The sequence below is a fragment of the Lithobates pipiens genome, unplaced genomic scaffold, assembly GCF_037356315.1.
Source record: "Lithobates pipiens isolate NorthernLeopardFrog02 unplaced genomic scaffold, aLitPip1_a1.2 Scaffold_18, whole genome shotgun sequence".
NCBI lineage: Eukaryota > Metazoa > Chordata > Amphibia > Anura > Ranidae > Lithobates > Lithobates pipiens.
Window position 1 is genome coordinate 306,365,021 of NW_027507758.1, and position 17,747 is coordinate 306,382,767.

At 38.9% G+C, this 17,747-nt stretch overlaps 1 protein-coding gene across 1 annotated transcript in view; it reads left to right on the forward strand.

The window, feature by feature from the left end:
• Positions 1-16,844: 16,844 nt before the first annotated feature.
• The window catches only part of SIM1 (SIM bHLH transcription factor 1), a 145,007-nt gene continuing 144,104 nt past the window's right edge, over positions 16,845-17,747 (forward strand). Inside the window, exon 1 of the mRNA XM_077487193.1 lies at positions 16,845-16,983. The gene's annotated coding sequence lies outside the window, so the exon portion shown is untranslated. The remainder of the gene's footprint in view (positions 16,984-17,747) is intronic.

The window sequence follows — 17,747 nt, forward strand, 5'->3', positions numbered from 1 at the left end:
CTACAGACCCATATGTTAAATAAATAAACAACACAATAACAATCATTAAATGTGTGTAGACAATTAATACCTTATATAAATTAATTAAAATAAATAATAAATACTCCTATTGTGCTTATATGTTTCTAGTAAAATCTAGTAACAAAACATGTTAGCAAAAGCAAATTTACCCTCATCTGTCTGATCAGGTGTGTTGGGAGGTGGAGCTGTATGCTCCTCATTTGTGTCACCTTTTAGGCATGTTGCAGTGCCAGCTCAACACCAACTCTAATGTATGTGGAATATGGTATGGATTCATGGTAGGCCAGAGAACTGTGCACTGGCACTGAAGAGAGTGACGTACCCTTCAAATCATTTCTGGAAAGCACATATTCCTCCCAGACATTTCATCCAAACCAGCAACATAGATCTAGGGGTTTGACTTCCTCAAGAATTGAACTGAGCTCACCCTCGAATTTAATCCATACCAGTCATCACTGACACATTTTAAGAGCTCCTTAGTTGACCAGTCCTTGCAGACTGCAATGTGCACCAGAGATCCAGCAGCCGGTATAGAACCCTGAGGTGGTTCATAAGCGTGTTTAGACTGAGCATATGCTGAGTCACACACTCTAAGGTGAGCGCGCACTACTAAGGGGGGTCACTGGATTGCACCTATGTATGATCGGCAGCACAAAGGGATATAAGAGCATGACAAGATAACTGGATTTCACACACAAGCACTTTTTTAATTGAACTATTTTATTGGATTGTTATAAGACATTCACAATAAGATCATTCACACCAAGATCTGCAGCACTGAAGCACTTTTTTGGGAATCTACGTTTTTAAATGATTTATAAAAGCACTTTTTTTGCATGTTTTTATGATCATTATGGCTTTATCGTAAGTTTGGTATATATTTTCTATTTACATTGCTTGTTTGCACTTTTTAAGGCTGAAGGGGACTGTGTATGCTCCCAGTGAATCATATAGGCACAATAGGAGTATGTATTATTTATTTTAATTCATTTATATAAGGTATTCATTGTCTACACACATTTAATGATTGTTATTTGATTGTTTGTTTATTTATTTAACATATTTTCCTGTAGTTATATAAGTTGATAGTCCAATATACAGGCTTGTATGGTGTAGCACGCTTTAGCATAGAGTTACATTTATTTATTTGCATTGCCATTTTGCACGAATTTATGAGACGTGTTTAAACGCATGCAGCTAAAGAGGAAGTAAACCCTGATGAGTTTACTTCCTCTTTCATTCCCTGCAAAGGTAAAGCATAATGGACTACTATGCATCGCATAGTAGTCCATTATGTGTCACTTACCTGACACAGGAGCCAGCGATGTCACCGCTGTCCCCTGTAGTCCGGCGCATCCATGTTGTCGGTGGGGTCTCGCAGCTCCGCCGCTGTCATTCGGCGAAGCCACAATGACGTCACTCCCGCGCATGCGCACGGGAGTCGACACGCGCGGCAGCTCCATTCTTGGAAATGCCGCGCTCAGTGCGCCTGCGCGCCGCTGTCTATGGCGCATGCGCCGTCGACAGCGGTGCCTGTCTTCGGGCAAATATCTCCTAAACCGTATAGGTTTAGGAGATATTTCTTGGACCTACAGGTAAGCCTTAATCTAGGCTTACCTGTAGGTCAAAGTGTGTTGTAAGGGTTTACAGCCACTTAAGTAGTGGTGTCCATTAGGCACGAGCGTACAGTGATGCTCAACAGGATTTTTTTTTCTTTTTATGATCTATAGTTTTTGTAGTTCTCCTGTTCAGTATGTTGTTGAACCTCAACTGTCACCATAATATTTTCACTGTTGCCCAAATATTCCTGGTTCTTCACACTTGGCATTATTACACTACTAGCTTTATTGTCCCAATTTAAAGCAAATGTAAAATCTCACCTATAGCTACAATCGATATGCTTGCAAGTCCCTTGTGTTTAAATTATTTGTTAAGTCAGAAGTGTGCAAATACTTTTCTTAGTCATACAGTACAGGACACTGGATCTTTGCCTTTTTTTTTTTTAAATATATTTTTTTATTGAACAAACAAGATAAATGTAAACAATTAAATGACAGTCGAAGTGGACAGTATCTTTCTGAAGCAGTAACAACATGAAACATCAGAGCAGCTTAAAATAGAAGGAGCAAAACGCTCCATCGACCCCAAGGGCCAAACTATTAGGCAGTTTAATCCTTCAAGAGAGAAGAGAGTGGAGAAGGAAGTTGAGAAGAGAAAACGGAAAAGAAAGAAAGAGAAACGAGAAGGAGATAGGGGGGTAGGGGGTAACACCCTGGGGGACAAGGATCGCATCACAATTTAGGTGCTGCATGGTATCACAATAGAATTTGAAGATGAGAAACAATATCATCTATACATACAGAAGTACAGAAATGAAAATCTCCTACACTGAGGATCACAAAGGGACAGTAACATTTGGCTTGGTCCGGGGTCCCAGTCCACGAAGAATTATTGAGATGTGGAAGGTTGAGCTGAGGGATGGTGTTCCTCCATTGCAGAAACGGTAGGGTCAGACCGTCCAGCGGTAATTGAGCTAGTAAAAGAGCGGCATCTTGTGAGGGAGGTAAATGGTCCGGTAATGATGTCAGCTTGAGTTTCCCCAATGCATTGCCTATGTCTCGTTGCAAGTACCAGTTGGTATAGCGAAAGGGGGAAATGATGATCTTTGCCTTTTATCCCTGGGATATACTGTATGCAGCTACCTTCAGGAAAAACAAAGAAAGCCTCAGGGACATCCCTTATATAACCTCTCCCACTACCACTACCAACCAGAATGTTTACCTGTAGTACTGCACAGTGCCGGGACAAAGCCCAGGGCAAGGATGCCAAACTGCGCCCCCCTTTCCCTTAGGGTTAGGGCCAGGGTGCCCCCTACCCCTGCAATAAACCATTGCACCAGGGGCAGCCGTCCCTCCTGCCCACCCCTTGTCCCGGCCCTGGTACTGCATAGCTTGATGGCTACACTTCGCCTCCTCTGAGTCCATATACAGAGGATTCTTTGGCTTAAATGCTGGCCAGCCGAATGGTGTTTAAAAAATGTCCCAATGTACTTTGAGGGAAGAACACTTGTTTGTCACTCCCTGGATAAGTACATCAAGGAGCAGATGACAATCAACTGTCTCTTCCACAGAAGGCCAAGACTACATGCCTTATCAATGTTCATACATGCCAAAGCAATTGGAAATAATCTGAGAATAGAATGGAAGAGTTAGTGTACAACATAGTACAGAATGGGGAATGTGAAATGTACAGCACAGCATCCACAATGAAGCTGATTTACTTGAGAATCTACACTTAAACAGTAAAGGCTTCAATTAGCCAATCACGTGCAGATGAAATAAATAAATAAGGAATTTGGTTTTCACATGATTGGAGAATTGAAGTAAATATTCTCTCTTTTTTTTATTACAGATTTCCATCTCCTTTAGCAAATCAGCCTTAGTTGGTACCTAAGGTATGTACAACAAAAGTGTATTGTGGAACTTGGACTGTACAGCCCTCTATACAGATTGAGGCTTTGTGGAATAGGGAATGTACAGTGCAGCATACAAAATAAGACTGATAAAATATGCAAAGATAAAAATCAAAATAATCATCCCAGCACTAACAGCGCAAGCAGAATAACTAGAAGTATTCAGTGCAAACAATGGCATTAAAAACCACCTAGTCAATCGGTATGCGGAAAAACAAATCCATATAAAGTTATAGTATATGTAATGCTCTGTGTCCCCTCAGAGGCAAAGAAGAAACTCCTCGTCTCAATACCATCACCAGAGGACACCTCGTGCACAGATAATCCCTGTTGGTAATACACTCACCACAGATAAACGATAAAGAAGCTTTGTATCACCATACATTGTTGTATGATCTCCTGTCCTTAGATTCCTCCAGGAACGGTGCAATGTCAAAAACACTAGAGCATGTTATCTCCTTATACGGGGGAGGACTTCTGTCTCTGGATTATATTGGTTCATTCATAGGGCAGTTCATAAAGTGCATCATGCAAAAGAAGGGAACTAATACTGTTTTTTATTTGGGAAATCACCCGCACACACAATAATATATGCTTACAAGAAACCCTAGATAAAACAGCATGTGAATAAAACGTCTGTACGGCACAGCGTATGTCACTCTCACCACCTCCGGGATGGTATCGGCTGCGATGAGACCCAGGATGACACACATTGAGACTGACTGACAGAAGAGCTGCGTGGTCATGCCCTAACACGTTTCGTCATCACGTCTTCTTTGGAGGGTGTGGCCATCAGGACTAAAATGATTAGACTATTAAAAGATAAAATGACAAAACAAGCTTTGCCCTGTAGCACTATTTTTCTGCTACTTGATGTCCTCAGTTTGCCAGCATCATTTAAAACCACTATCTCTAAGCCCTTATCATTCTGGACCCATCTCAACCCATGATTGAACAGTGAAGGAGGAGCAGCAAAGTGATAAGCTTAAACTCTGCTCTCTCCTCCAACCAGCATGCTTCTTGTCTGCACTTGAACTGATTGGCTCTTTTTGCAGCTTTATCCTCCCATATTCCAATGACTATAAAAGGCTGATACCAGGTCAGATCCAGATACGTACACTTCTTGCATTTAAAAAATATATTTAGTGACCTATTAACCCCTTCATGATGAAGGCTAAAACAAATCTTAACGCCTAAACAAATTTTTGAAACTTTGACATATGTTAGTGAAACCGTACATATTATTGTATCCAGGTGAATTAGACCTTGTTTTTTTTCAGGACAAATTGGGCTTTCATTTGGTGGTAAATGATAAGGGATGTCTACTGATTTTTTTTTTGATTATCAAAGAGAAAATTGCACAAAATATAAAAAAATTTTTTTTTTAAATGTATCTGTATATTTCTTGCTAATACCATAACCTACCACCAAAGATTAATTCAAAATAAGTTTTCCAGCTTCTGACGATTGTAGCGATACTACATATGTGTATGGTAATTGTTATTTGTACTGTTAGGGCCCAGAAACAATAGTGCACATTTTTTTTTTATCCTACCTAAAACACACTGATACTAACTTTACTTTTTTTTTTACCTAAAATACACCTACCTTTAGCCCTAACCTTGACCCTTAAATAGATCAAACCCTGATTTAACTATTTTTTTTTATTATATTTTTTTACACACACTTCTTTAGTTAAATGTTTCACCTCTAGCAAGGAGAAAAACACAGTGTATATTTTTCTCTATTCAAGAGGAGAAAAACAAAACAAAGGGCAGGCTGATCAGTGACTTAATACTGTAATAGCCAATCGGAGGCTATCCCAGTGATCAGGAATCAGGCCTCCTGGTTCCTGATTGTTAGTACGGGACCCAGAACACTCAGTGAGAGCCTGTAATATGTACTTGGAGTACACTGTGTAGTATGCTCGCAGTACAAACACAGGTATGCAAATATGTGGCCCCACAGGATTAAAGCTGGTCATACACTGTGCAATCTGATTGTGCAACTCCATATAATTTCCTTTAGATTTATCAAAACTATGAATAGGAGAACCCACCTGAATAATCTATCAAATTTGTATTAAATCAGGCAGGTCCTTGTACTACATAGTTGATGAAGAACTACAGGAGATAGTAAAGTGTATGGCCACCTTAAGACCTGCTTCCCTGTGGCTACATACAGTGCATCGGGAAAGTATTCACAGCATTTTGGTATGTTAAAACCTTATTGCAAAATTGATTAAATTTATTATTTTCCTCAAAATTCTACAAAGAATAACCCATAATGACAACGTGAAATAAGTTTGTTTGAAATCTTTGCAAATTTATTAAAAATAAAAAACAAAAAATCCCATGTAAATAATTATTCACAGCCTTTGATCAATACTTTGAAGCACCTCTGACACCAAGTACAATCTCAAGTCTTGCGAGTATGATGCTACAAGCTTGGCACACCTATTTTTGGGCAGTTTCTCCCATTCTTCTTTGCAGGACCTCTCAAGCTCCATCAAGCTCCAACAGGTCTGTGTACAGCCATTTTCAGATCTCTCCAGAGATGTTCAATGGAGTTCAAGACTGGGCTCTGGCTGGGCCACTCAAGGGCATTAACAGAGTTGTCCCGTAGCTACTCCTTTGTTATTTTGGCTGTGTGCTTAGGGTTGTTGTCCTGTTGAAAGATGAACCTTTGTCCCAGTCTGAGGTCCAGAGTGTTTGGAGCAGATTTTCATCAAGGATGTCTCTGTACATTGCTGCATTCATCTTTCCCTCAATCCCGACTAGTCTCCCAGTTCCTGCCACTGAAAAACATCCCCACAGCCTAGATGCTGCCACCACCATGCTTCACTGTAGGGAAGGTATTGGCCAGATGATGAGAGGTGCCTGGTTTCCTCCAGACATGATACTTGCCATTCAGGCAAAAGACCTAAATTTTTGTTTCTTTCATCAGACCTGAGAATTTTTCTTTCTCATTCAGGTGCCTTTTAGCAAACTCCTTTTATTGAGGAGTGGCTTCGGTCTGACCACTCTACCATGTAGGCCTGATTGGTGGAGTGCTGCAGAGATGGTTGTTGGAAGGTCCTCTTCTCTCCACGGAGAAATGCTGGAGCTCTGTCAGAGTGACCATCGGGCTCTTGGTCACCTCCCTGACTAGGGCCCTTCTCCCCTGATCGCTCAGTTTGGCGGGGTGGCCCGCTCTAGGAAGAGTCCTGATAATTTCACACTTCTTCCATTTACAGATGATGGAGGCCGCTGTGCTCATTGGGACCTTCAATGCTGCAGAAATGTTTCTGTACCCTTCCCTAGATCTGTGCCTCAATACAATCCTGTCTCGGAGGTCTACAGACGATTCCTTGGACTTCATGGCTTGGTCTTTGCTCTGACATGCACTGTTAAATGTGGTACCTTATATAGACAGGTGTAAATGAAGACACTGCAAATATGATGCCTGAAATTCAGAGGTGCAAGCATACCATTTCTCATGATATCACTTTACGCTTTACTGAAACTGCTGAAATTTTTTCTCCCCGTACTACCAAAGATCTACTAATCAGCATTGCTGGAGAAGTCTATGAAAATGATCTGCTCAAAATGATGCTATGGAACATCTATGAATGTATTAAAAGTATGTACCCTTTTTTAAAAGCCATAGCTTTTTAAAAGACATTGCATAGTAAAAACAACAAAAATAGTGTGGATCAGCATAGTGTGCCCCCCTTTTTTTTTTATAAATTTGGGCCCAGTTTCTTATGTTTTAAATGTTTTAGTTCTTGTGTGCCAGAAGGTAATACTGTAATTTCTATGTAAGGTAGGATTCCCAGTACACAATAGGTTAGCTAAAAAGACAGCAGGGTAGTGGCTACCTACCAGTATCTTAAATTAAAGCATAGATACCCTTATTCACAGGACTATGGCTATATCATGCACAATTGCACTACATAAACATGCACATTAATGACATGTACAGAGCTTCCAGTGCCAACAATAAGAATGTTGTTCCTCTAGGTAACAGATTGGCAGTGATCACCTTACCAGACTAGGAAATGAGTAACAGATTGATCACTTGGTAATTTTATCTCTGGATATCAAATCAGACAATGATTTGGCATCCATAGACATTTGATCAAATTATCAATCTATTAGATATTTTATTACTTTGTATATCTAGTTACCATTTCATGGAATTATCCTCTTTTATCCCTGGGTGTTAGATCAGTCAATGCTCATCCCGTGTCTATGGGGTTGATTTACTAAGTGTAAATAAACTGTCCACTTGACAAGGGAAGTTGTGTGTGTTGCAAGGGAATTTTCCCCAGAGCTTAGAGAGTGTGGTGAAATTTCACTTTACAAAGAATACCCAATCATGTGTAAGGAAAAATGAAAAAAAAATACACAATTTTTGCTTGCGCGTGATTGGATGATGGAATTCAGCAGTGGTTCAACTCTTTCACAAAGCTCTGGGGAAAATTTTCTTGCAAAAGGGACAGTCTATGTGCCTTTAGTAAATCAACCCCTAGTACACACGATGAGAAAATCAGAGGAAAAATATGATCACAACAGTTCATGTGAAATTATGTGAAGAGACAAGCTTGAGAATTTTTCTTGTATGATAACAGAACAAATTATTTTTGTTTAATCAGTACAGTATTCACCCATAAAAAAAAATTGAGTGACCAAGACCATACATGCTCAGAAACAAAAGAATACAATACAATACAATACATCATCATGAGAAATCGTATTCTGTCTTATGAGAATTTTGGTAACTCTAGTAACCTATTCCTCCCAAGAAAAAAATAAAAAACCCTCTAGCAATACACACCAAACTGAGAATGTGCAGAGTGACTCCAAAGGCTCTGTCTTATCAGGGGTGGATTGGGGACTGTGGAAGAAGGGGAGGATCAGAGAAAAGAGGATCAAACAGCCTTTTTACACAATGCAGAGGAATAGCCCCTTAGGTTCCACATTGAGTATAACAAGCGTGCTTTACTGCATATACAGATTGATTTTACTGTTGTGGGTTTAGTCACATTTTAAGGCTCCATGCACACTGGGCTTAAAAAAACATTAGTTCCCTTGGCAAAAAGTGTTTTTAAGTGAGCTTAGGAGAGTTTTATTTTTTTTTATCTGCCAGAAAGCTCCATTCAGAAATGCAAACCAGGAGTTTTTTTGACCTCTAAACGTTGAGCTCAAAATATGCCTGTAATCATCCAAATGTGCATGGACCAGGGACAGATCGGGGGGGGGCAACGGGGAAATTGCCCCCCCTTAAAATGTGTTGTGTGTGAGTGGCGGGTGAGTGAGCGGGCGGCTTGGTAGGCAACTTGGCGGATGAGTGAGCGGGCAGGTGGCTCAGTGGGTGAGTGGGCGGGCGGCGGCTCGGTGGGTGAGTGGGTGGGCAGCTCGGTGGGTGAGCTGGGTGGCTCGGTGGGTGAGTAGGGGGGTGGCTCAGTGATTGGGTGGGCAGCTCGGTAGGTGGGCAGCTGGGTGGCTCAGTGTGTGAGCAGGTGGGTGGCTCGGTGGGTGAGCGGGCGGGCGGCTCAGTGGTGGGCAGCTGGGCAGCTCGGTGGGTGAGCAGGTGGGCGGTGAGGTGGGAGAGTGCGTGGGCAGCTCCATGGGTGAGCGGGTGGCTGCCCAATCAACGGGCTGCCGGTCGGGGAGCAGAGAGATAACATCATCTCCCCGGCTCCCACCCTGTATCCCTGCAGTTCTGCCCTATGTGCAGGCAGCCGCAGGCAGCACAGAGATCACATCATCCCTCTGCTGCCTGACTTCACTCTGGGACACAGCAAGTGACAATCCCCACCTTAGCAGGAAAGTGACACAACAAGTGACAATTGTAGCAGGCAAGTGACAATCCGCAACATCTGGCAGGTAACATAGCAAGTGAAAATCCACAACGTGTGGCAAGTGACAATCTGCATCTGGTGACAGGCGAAGTGGCAAGTGACAATCCGCAACCACTGATTCTGCATTACCTTGAGTTGAATGATTTCCTTTTATATAACAATGTAATAAAAGAAATAGTGTGCTTCAATCATCCTGACACCATAACAACCATGGTGCCAGGATCATTGAAGTGCCAACACCAGCCATTTGCCCTATAAATTGCCTGCCAACATTTTTTTTTTCTGGCAGTGCCCCTCCCGAGTCTAGACTCTGAATCCGCCTCTGGCATGGACACATAGGATAGCATTGAGCTGCTTCTACAAACAGAACACAAAACTCCTGTAGAGGCAGCTTTTTTTTTTTTTAAGCCAGTGTGCATGGAGCCTTAAGAATATGCAGATCTTTTATTCCTGTTTAATCACGCCGATTTGTGCACTAGTTTTCGTGGGCGCACACACGCTACGATTGACCGGCGGGGGAGCCAATCAGTGGGTCCAGTGGACTGGATGTCTGCCGGCCACCCGCGATCATTCCCTGCAGAGACAGAACGGGGATCTGCCAACGTAAACAAGACAATTGTCCGTTCTATCAGGGGATGACACTAAGATCTGTCTTCCTGCTAAGTCCTGCTAAGCACGAAGATGGTCCCCCATACAATTAGAAAACACAAACAGGGAACACATTTAACCCCTTGATTGCTCCTGATGTTAACCACTGCCCTGCCAGTGTCATTAACACAATGTCAGTGCATATTTTTAGCACTAATCATTGTAATAATGTCACTGGTTCCCAAAAAAGTGTCAAAAATGTCAGGTGTCCGATCTGTCCACTGCAATGTCACAGTCCTGCTAAAAATCACTGATCGCTGCCATTACTAGTAAAAAAATAAATAAAAATGCAATTAATCTATCCCCTATTTTGTAGACGCTATAACATTTATTCAAACCAATCAATATACCTTTATATGAGATTTTTTTAACCAAAAATATGTAGAAGAATACATATTGGTCTAAACTGCTGAATACATTTTTTTTTTTTGGATATGTATTATAACAGATAAATATAGCAGCAGAATTGTCAGTCTTTTTTGTTTATAGCGCAAAAAAAAACACCACAGAGGTGATCAAATACCACCAAAAGAAAACTCTATTTGTGGGAAAAAAGGACATCAACTTTGGGTACAACGTTGCATGACCGTGCAATTGTCAGTTAAATTGTCAGTTGTCAGTTAATTGTCAGTTAATTGTCAGTTAATTGTCAGTTAAATGAATGCAGTGCTGTATCGCAAAAAATGGCCTGGTCGTTGAAGGGGGTTAATCCTTCTCGGGGCTGCAGTGCAATGACCATTGCCCCCCGGTTTCCTGTTTCAAGGTGGCTCCTTTCTCCTACAGTGTCCTATGGAGTCACCTTTGCATTCAAGGACTAGGCTATGTCTCCCTACACTATGCATCAATAAATACACACAGCCTTGTAGCCTGGGATGGTAAGGGAATCCTCTGCAACTAATGCCCTGTACACACAGTCAGATTTTTTCTGATAGATTTTGTGCCAAACTTGTCTTGCATACACATGGTTGGACACAGTTGGCAGAAAATCTGATTGTTCTTATCGAGGTGACGTACAACACGTACTTCGGGACTATAAACGGGCCAGTAGCCAATAGCTGTGGTTTCTTAATTTATTCTGAGCATGCGTGAATTGAAACGATCGGATTTTGTTGTCGGAAAATTTTAGATCCTGCTCTCAAACTTGGTGTGTCGGAAATTCTTCCGGAAAAAGTCTGATGGAGCCCACACACGATCGGATTTTCCGACAACGCGATCCGATCACAAATTTTCCATAGTTCATTCCGTGTGTACAGGGCATTACTCATTCTCCATTTTATGAACTAACAGACTGACTTGAGACTACACTGTCCAATGGTAACTCTTTTCTGTGAATACCAGAAGTTCAGGAAAGTAGCACTAGAAGAGCAGGAGCCAGCCTCATCAAAAGCTGTAAACTGCAAGTGCTGGGTGAGAATTTTAAAAACGAGTTTACTGGGGAATATTTATTTTATTGTGCTCAATGTGAATAGGGTTTAAGAGTACTTAAATACTGAAGCTAGAGCAGTTGTAGGCAGATGAGTTAGTGTTATATTTGCCAGGAATCTTCCTCAGCAGAGGAGCTTGCATGCTGATGAGCCTCCTCCATGGTGCACACAGCTTATGGACAGATGGCACCTACACAGAGAGGGGCTCTTCTTCCAGTTTGGGACTTTCCTTCATTCACATATCAGAAGCTGTGAGGAAGGCTATCTCTCCAGTGTTGTATCCCTCTCCATGAATAGAAATGGCCAGGTGGTGCAATGACTTCGTGTTCTACAATGATAATACAGAGACCCCTACAGTAAACCCATTCTAATTGCTAATGCACAACAAGCCGCTCATCTGTACTGCAGACATCAGCTTTGTTCCTTCTTAAACGGACTCATGTAATCACATTAGCAACTGGAATGTGTGTGCACATCATTTATTTCTCTCTCTCTTTTAATTGCTTTCTTTCATTCTCTCTTTTTTTCTTCTCTTTCTTTTTTTTTCATTTCTCCTTCTTTCTTTATTTTTTTTTCTCTCTCTTTATATTGCTCTTTCTTTCTCTTTTTTTTAATCTCTCTCTCTCTCACTTTATTTCTCTCTATCTTTTTCTCTCTCTCTTTTTATTGCTCTTTCTTTCTCTCTCTTTTTTCTTTCTTTCTCTTTTTTATGTCTCTATTTCTTTCTTACATTCTTCTTTTCTCTCTCTCCCTCTCTCGTTTGATTACTCTCTTTCTTTCTCTCTTTTTTATCTCTCTCTCTTTATTGCTCTCTCTCTCTCTTTTTTTTTTCTCTTTCTATTTTTTTTCTCACTCTTTCGCTTTCTCTTTGTTTTTATCTATCCATCTATCTATCTATCTATCTATCTATCTATCTATCTATCTATCTATCTATCTATATATATATATATATATATATACATATATGTGTGTGTGTGTGTATATGTATATATATATTTTTACATGTATATATATATATATATATATATATATATATATATATATATATGTGTGTGTGTGTGTGTGTATATGTATATTTATTTTATATATATATATATATATGTGTGTGTGTTTGTATATATATATATATATATATATATATATATATATATATATATATCTTACATATAGAGAAAATGAAAAACATTTTTGTTCCAAGTGGTGGTGGTGGCTTTGGAGGGGTCTGACTGTTCTTCTCATTAGGTGGATTCTAATTATGAACGAAATCCTATTGCACTAAAGGTTACAGTAACTGCTGCATTTCGTGCACACAGCCCTAGAAGTCTAATTAGTCTCATTTGCACATCTTTGCAGGTGAACATCCATTCGTCGTTTATTCAATTAATCCTTAAGATCTTTACAGCCCACATATATTTGCTCTAATTCTGCCCAGTCCTTGATCAGGTTATAAAGTGGATGTATGTACATACAACAGCCATGTACTTGTGCCAGAGACCTTTGCTGGACCCTGCTCTATACTGACTTGTCTATAGAAAGGATCTTACTTCATTATCCCACTAGTCCATCCTAAAATTGGATTATCTCATTCCATTCCATGGCCCCTCGTTAAACGCAATTATTGGTAATTCTGCAAAACTTTGAAATATTATATTATTTAGGCACTATATTAACAAATAATATATATATATTTTTTTTTAAAGTATCGTATTTTTAATAAATACTAGAATAGCAATATAGGCAGATATATAAAATTTGGATCTGCAGGCATGTGCTGGGTCTGTGTTTTATAATGTAGAATTTGTATGTGTTTAAATGGTGGTATTCTTATTCAAGGCGACTTGCAGTTCTGGGGTCGATTTACTAAAACCGGAGAGTGAAATATCTGGTGCAGCTCTGCATGGGGACCAATCAGCTTCTAACTTCACTTTGTTCAATTAAGCTTTAACAAAAAAAAAAATGGAAGCTGATTGGTTTCTATGCAGAATTGCACCAGATTTTACACTCTCCAGTTTCAGAAAATCTCAACCCTACGAGTGGATTTACTAAAAAAAAAATAAAAAAATTAAGAAATGACCTGTAGACTGAAATCAGTTATGAACACGTATTTTAGTGTGCATCATTGAGCTCCTAAACTTCTTTATTATAATGTTAAATATTGCATCGGTATTATAAATATTACACTTTCCCTAATTAGCAAACTTGATTAGGGTCTCCAGCCTATACGTCTTACCATCACTACAAATATTTCTTTATTACATTCATTGTTTTTTTATATAATGATTGAGACTCGATTTTTGCGACTAATGATTTTATATCTAAGTTCCTGTATATTGATATACATTTTATATTTATAAAATATAGTTAGAACTGCTACAGCTAGATGCAGCAACCTCGATTTGTAACAACTGATAATAAAAATAACAAATAGAATTTAATAATAATAATAATAATAATAAATATAATAAAGCTGTAATATATAATTCCCTCTGATACTCATGCATTACACATCAGATACTACAGAGCAGGTTTATTTCTAATTAGGATTTGGTTACAAGATTTCTTTTCGTATCCTATTATGACATAAGTCACTTATATTACATTGTAATAGTCTAGACTGGATGGTGCTTTATAGCAATAAGGTAATTGCACAGCTTCAAGTGATGTTCTGAGAATGGATGTGATTGTGTGATAATAGGTGTCCTGTAAAGCAGGTTAAACAAATGTTATGTACTTGTTGTAATGGGTGTGGGTGAGTTTGGGGAAGGGGTGTCCTATAATGTAGAGGTATTCTTACTAATCGAATCCCGGAAAAAAAGGCAGCAATTCTACTTGTGACATCTGGTGCCTGTGTGTGTCCTGTGAATGGTGGCATCCCACCCACCAAATGGTGACAAGGACCTTGTGCTGTGATTTACCATGGTCCTGTCTATCATTTCCAGGTGTACCGAGTCCTCACCTTCTACTAAGCAGGTTAATGGCAAAACTGCATTATAAAACACACTACAATATCACGTCCACACTAATTATTATTTACTGACACACTAATTAAGACAAATGTGTGTTTACTGTGCCTAGGAGCTTTGTTTTCAGCGGACATTTCCAGTTGTTTATATAGAACCTGAATAAAGGAACACTATATACACCATAGAGCTTCCAATCACTACAGGGATCCATCGTTCTTCCTGGACAGACAACGCAATCCTCCATAGAAGAGGACAGGACCAGCACCTTCTTCTACAGTTATGGACAATCATAGCAAGCACTGCCATTTACCTATTATGGGGGATGGGTCAGTTATGTCAGGGGGAGGGAGGCACACACTGGGCAAGTGTCACCTGTCATCATATCAGGACTGCCAAAGGTTATCAGTCCCATCACCAGTCCACAGGGACCGTCCCCTACACTCCTATACTACTGACTTGTAATACTTTCTATTTCTATCTATTCCAATCTGTACATCTATCTATCTAGCTCTAGTATTCTGCTTACCCATCTCTCTCTCCCTCTATGTAAATAAATAAATATATATATATATATATATATATATATATATATATATATATATATATATATATATTTATTTATTTATTATATACATTTTCCATCTGCCTTTCATTCTCTCTCTATCCCTCTCTTTTTAAAAAAAAATCTATATATCTATCGTGATCTGTACATCTCTCTGTCAATGTATCTATTGTTCCATTTACCCATCTCTCCCTCTCGCTCTATTTTTTTTATATCTATAAATCTCTCTCTCCCTATTTATTCCAAACTGCATCTGTGTCTGTCTATTTAGTCTATTTATTTATGGTTCTCTCTCTCAATAATATATATTATTATATTTATTATAATATAATATTATTCTAATTATTTCAATTAATATTTTTATATTTAATATATATATATATATATAAAATCTATCTTTCTATCTATACTCATCTGCCTATCTCTTTCTCTCTCTATACATTTATATATCTAGATAGATAGGTCGATAGACAGATATAGATATGGATATATATATTATATATATATATATATAGATAGATAGATAGATAGATAGATAGATAGATAGATAGATAGATAGATAGATAGATAGATAGATAGATAGATAGATAGATAGATATGGATAGATATAGATATGGATAGATACAGATATAGATAGATATGGATAGATATAGATAGATATGGATAGATATAGATATAGATAGATATGGATAGATATAGATATGGATAGATACAGATATGGATAGATATAGATAGATATGGATAGCTATAGATATAGATAGATATGGATAGATACAGATATAGATAGATATGGATAGATACAGATATAGATAGATATGGATAGATATAGATATAGATAGATATGGATAGATATAGATAGATATGGATAGATATAGATAGATATGGATAGATATAGATATAGATAGATATGGATAGATATAGATATGGATAGATACAGATATAGATAGATATGGATAGATATAGATAGATATGGATAGCTATAGATATAGATAGATATGGATAGATATAGATATGGATAGATACAGATATAGATAGATATGGATAGATATAGATATAGATAGATATGGAAAGATATAGATAGATATAGATATATAGATATAGATAGATATGGATAGATACAGATATAGATAGATATGGATAGATATAGATATATAGATAGATATGGATAGATATAGATAGATAGATATAGATATATAGATAGATATGGATAGATATAGATAGATAGATATGGATAGATATAGAAAGATGTAGAGATAGATAGATAGATAGATAGATAGATAGATAGATAGATAGATAGATAGATAGATAGCTAGATAGATGTATATCTATTTATATCTATATGTATATCTACTTATATATATACCTATCGATCGATATGTAGACATAGATATGGATATACCGCCATTCACCGATGAGGGGACATTACCCTTCCCTTCAGTTATACACGGGAGATATATACACACACACATAAATCTAATAACATGTATGTATATATCTCCCGTGTATAAGGGAAGGGTAATGTCCTCTCTCTCACACGGTGAATGGCGGTATATTTAGCTGTGGTGAGAAGCGCTCTTTCTGCAGACCCGGTGATAAAACATGGAGTAATACATTAACAATCCGTTACCAATTGGACTTGAGCTAACTCTAAAGACGTAATTAGCGGTGCGGTTGACGTCACAGTGCTCTGGGACGGTCGCATTGCACGCTATGAGGACGGAGAAGCCCCGGCTTGGAGCCTGAGACAAGGACAAGTCCCGGGGGGGTCACCGGCCAGGGCTTCTCAGCGTGTCCTAGCACGGCTACGTCACGGCGGCCGGCGGCCAATGAGCGGGCCGGTTATGTCAGGAGTCGTCCAATGGGGTTGGGGATGGCTGTGTGAGTGGCAGCACGGGAGGGATAGAGAGTGCTGGAGCAGGAATGAAGTTGTACTAAGTAGAGCGCTAAGACAGGAAGAAGTTAATGGGCTACCTGAGCTGACAATTAAGGAGCGAGTTGATGAGAGGAGCCTGCACGGGACCGCTCTCCACAGGACACACACCTATGAAGTGAGTGCGGAGCTTTGGGATGGGAGGAGGAGGGGGGCACTTGTAGTCTTCTGCATGCAAGATCCCCATCTTATGTGTAATTACACCGATTTGGGGTCTCCAGCCTCCTGGTCACTTTATACACATTGCACCGTATAGCAATGGCCCAGTGGAGGCATACACCATACAATCACCATACAATCACTATCTGCTATGTAGTGTAAGAGCCTGCCTGAATTTATACTAATTACATGACTTGTTTAGATGTTTAGACAAGCACATTGTATAGTGTGTGTCCAGCTTAAAGGCTTGTCACAAAACTAACACAAGGATATCTATTATAAACACAAGAAGAAGGTGTTAGCTCTTTTTAGCTGAGTGCAATCAGATCTGAGAATGACTCGCCTGGCTAAAATAACCTGTGTTAAGGCTTTGTGATCTGTTCACATGTCTGTATATTATAGGATCATGGCTAGGAAAATCATTCCACAAATGTGGATATGGAATATAATCCTGGGATAAAATTCATTTCTGAATGGGAGGGAAAAAAAATACATTTAAATTGAATTAAAAATAAAAATGGCAGCTTGGTGCCAATAGATAGAGATACAGGAGATGAACCAACCAATCTATATCTATCTATCTATATATATATATATATATATATATATATATATATATGTGTATTGTTATATAATGTTATATATATTATATATTTTTTGTATTAAAAGTGTTCATTCATTTGGCTGTATTGATATAAAGATGCTGATCTGCTAAAGGAGTGA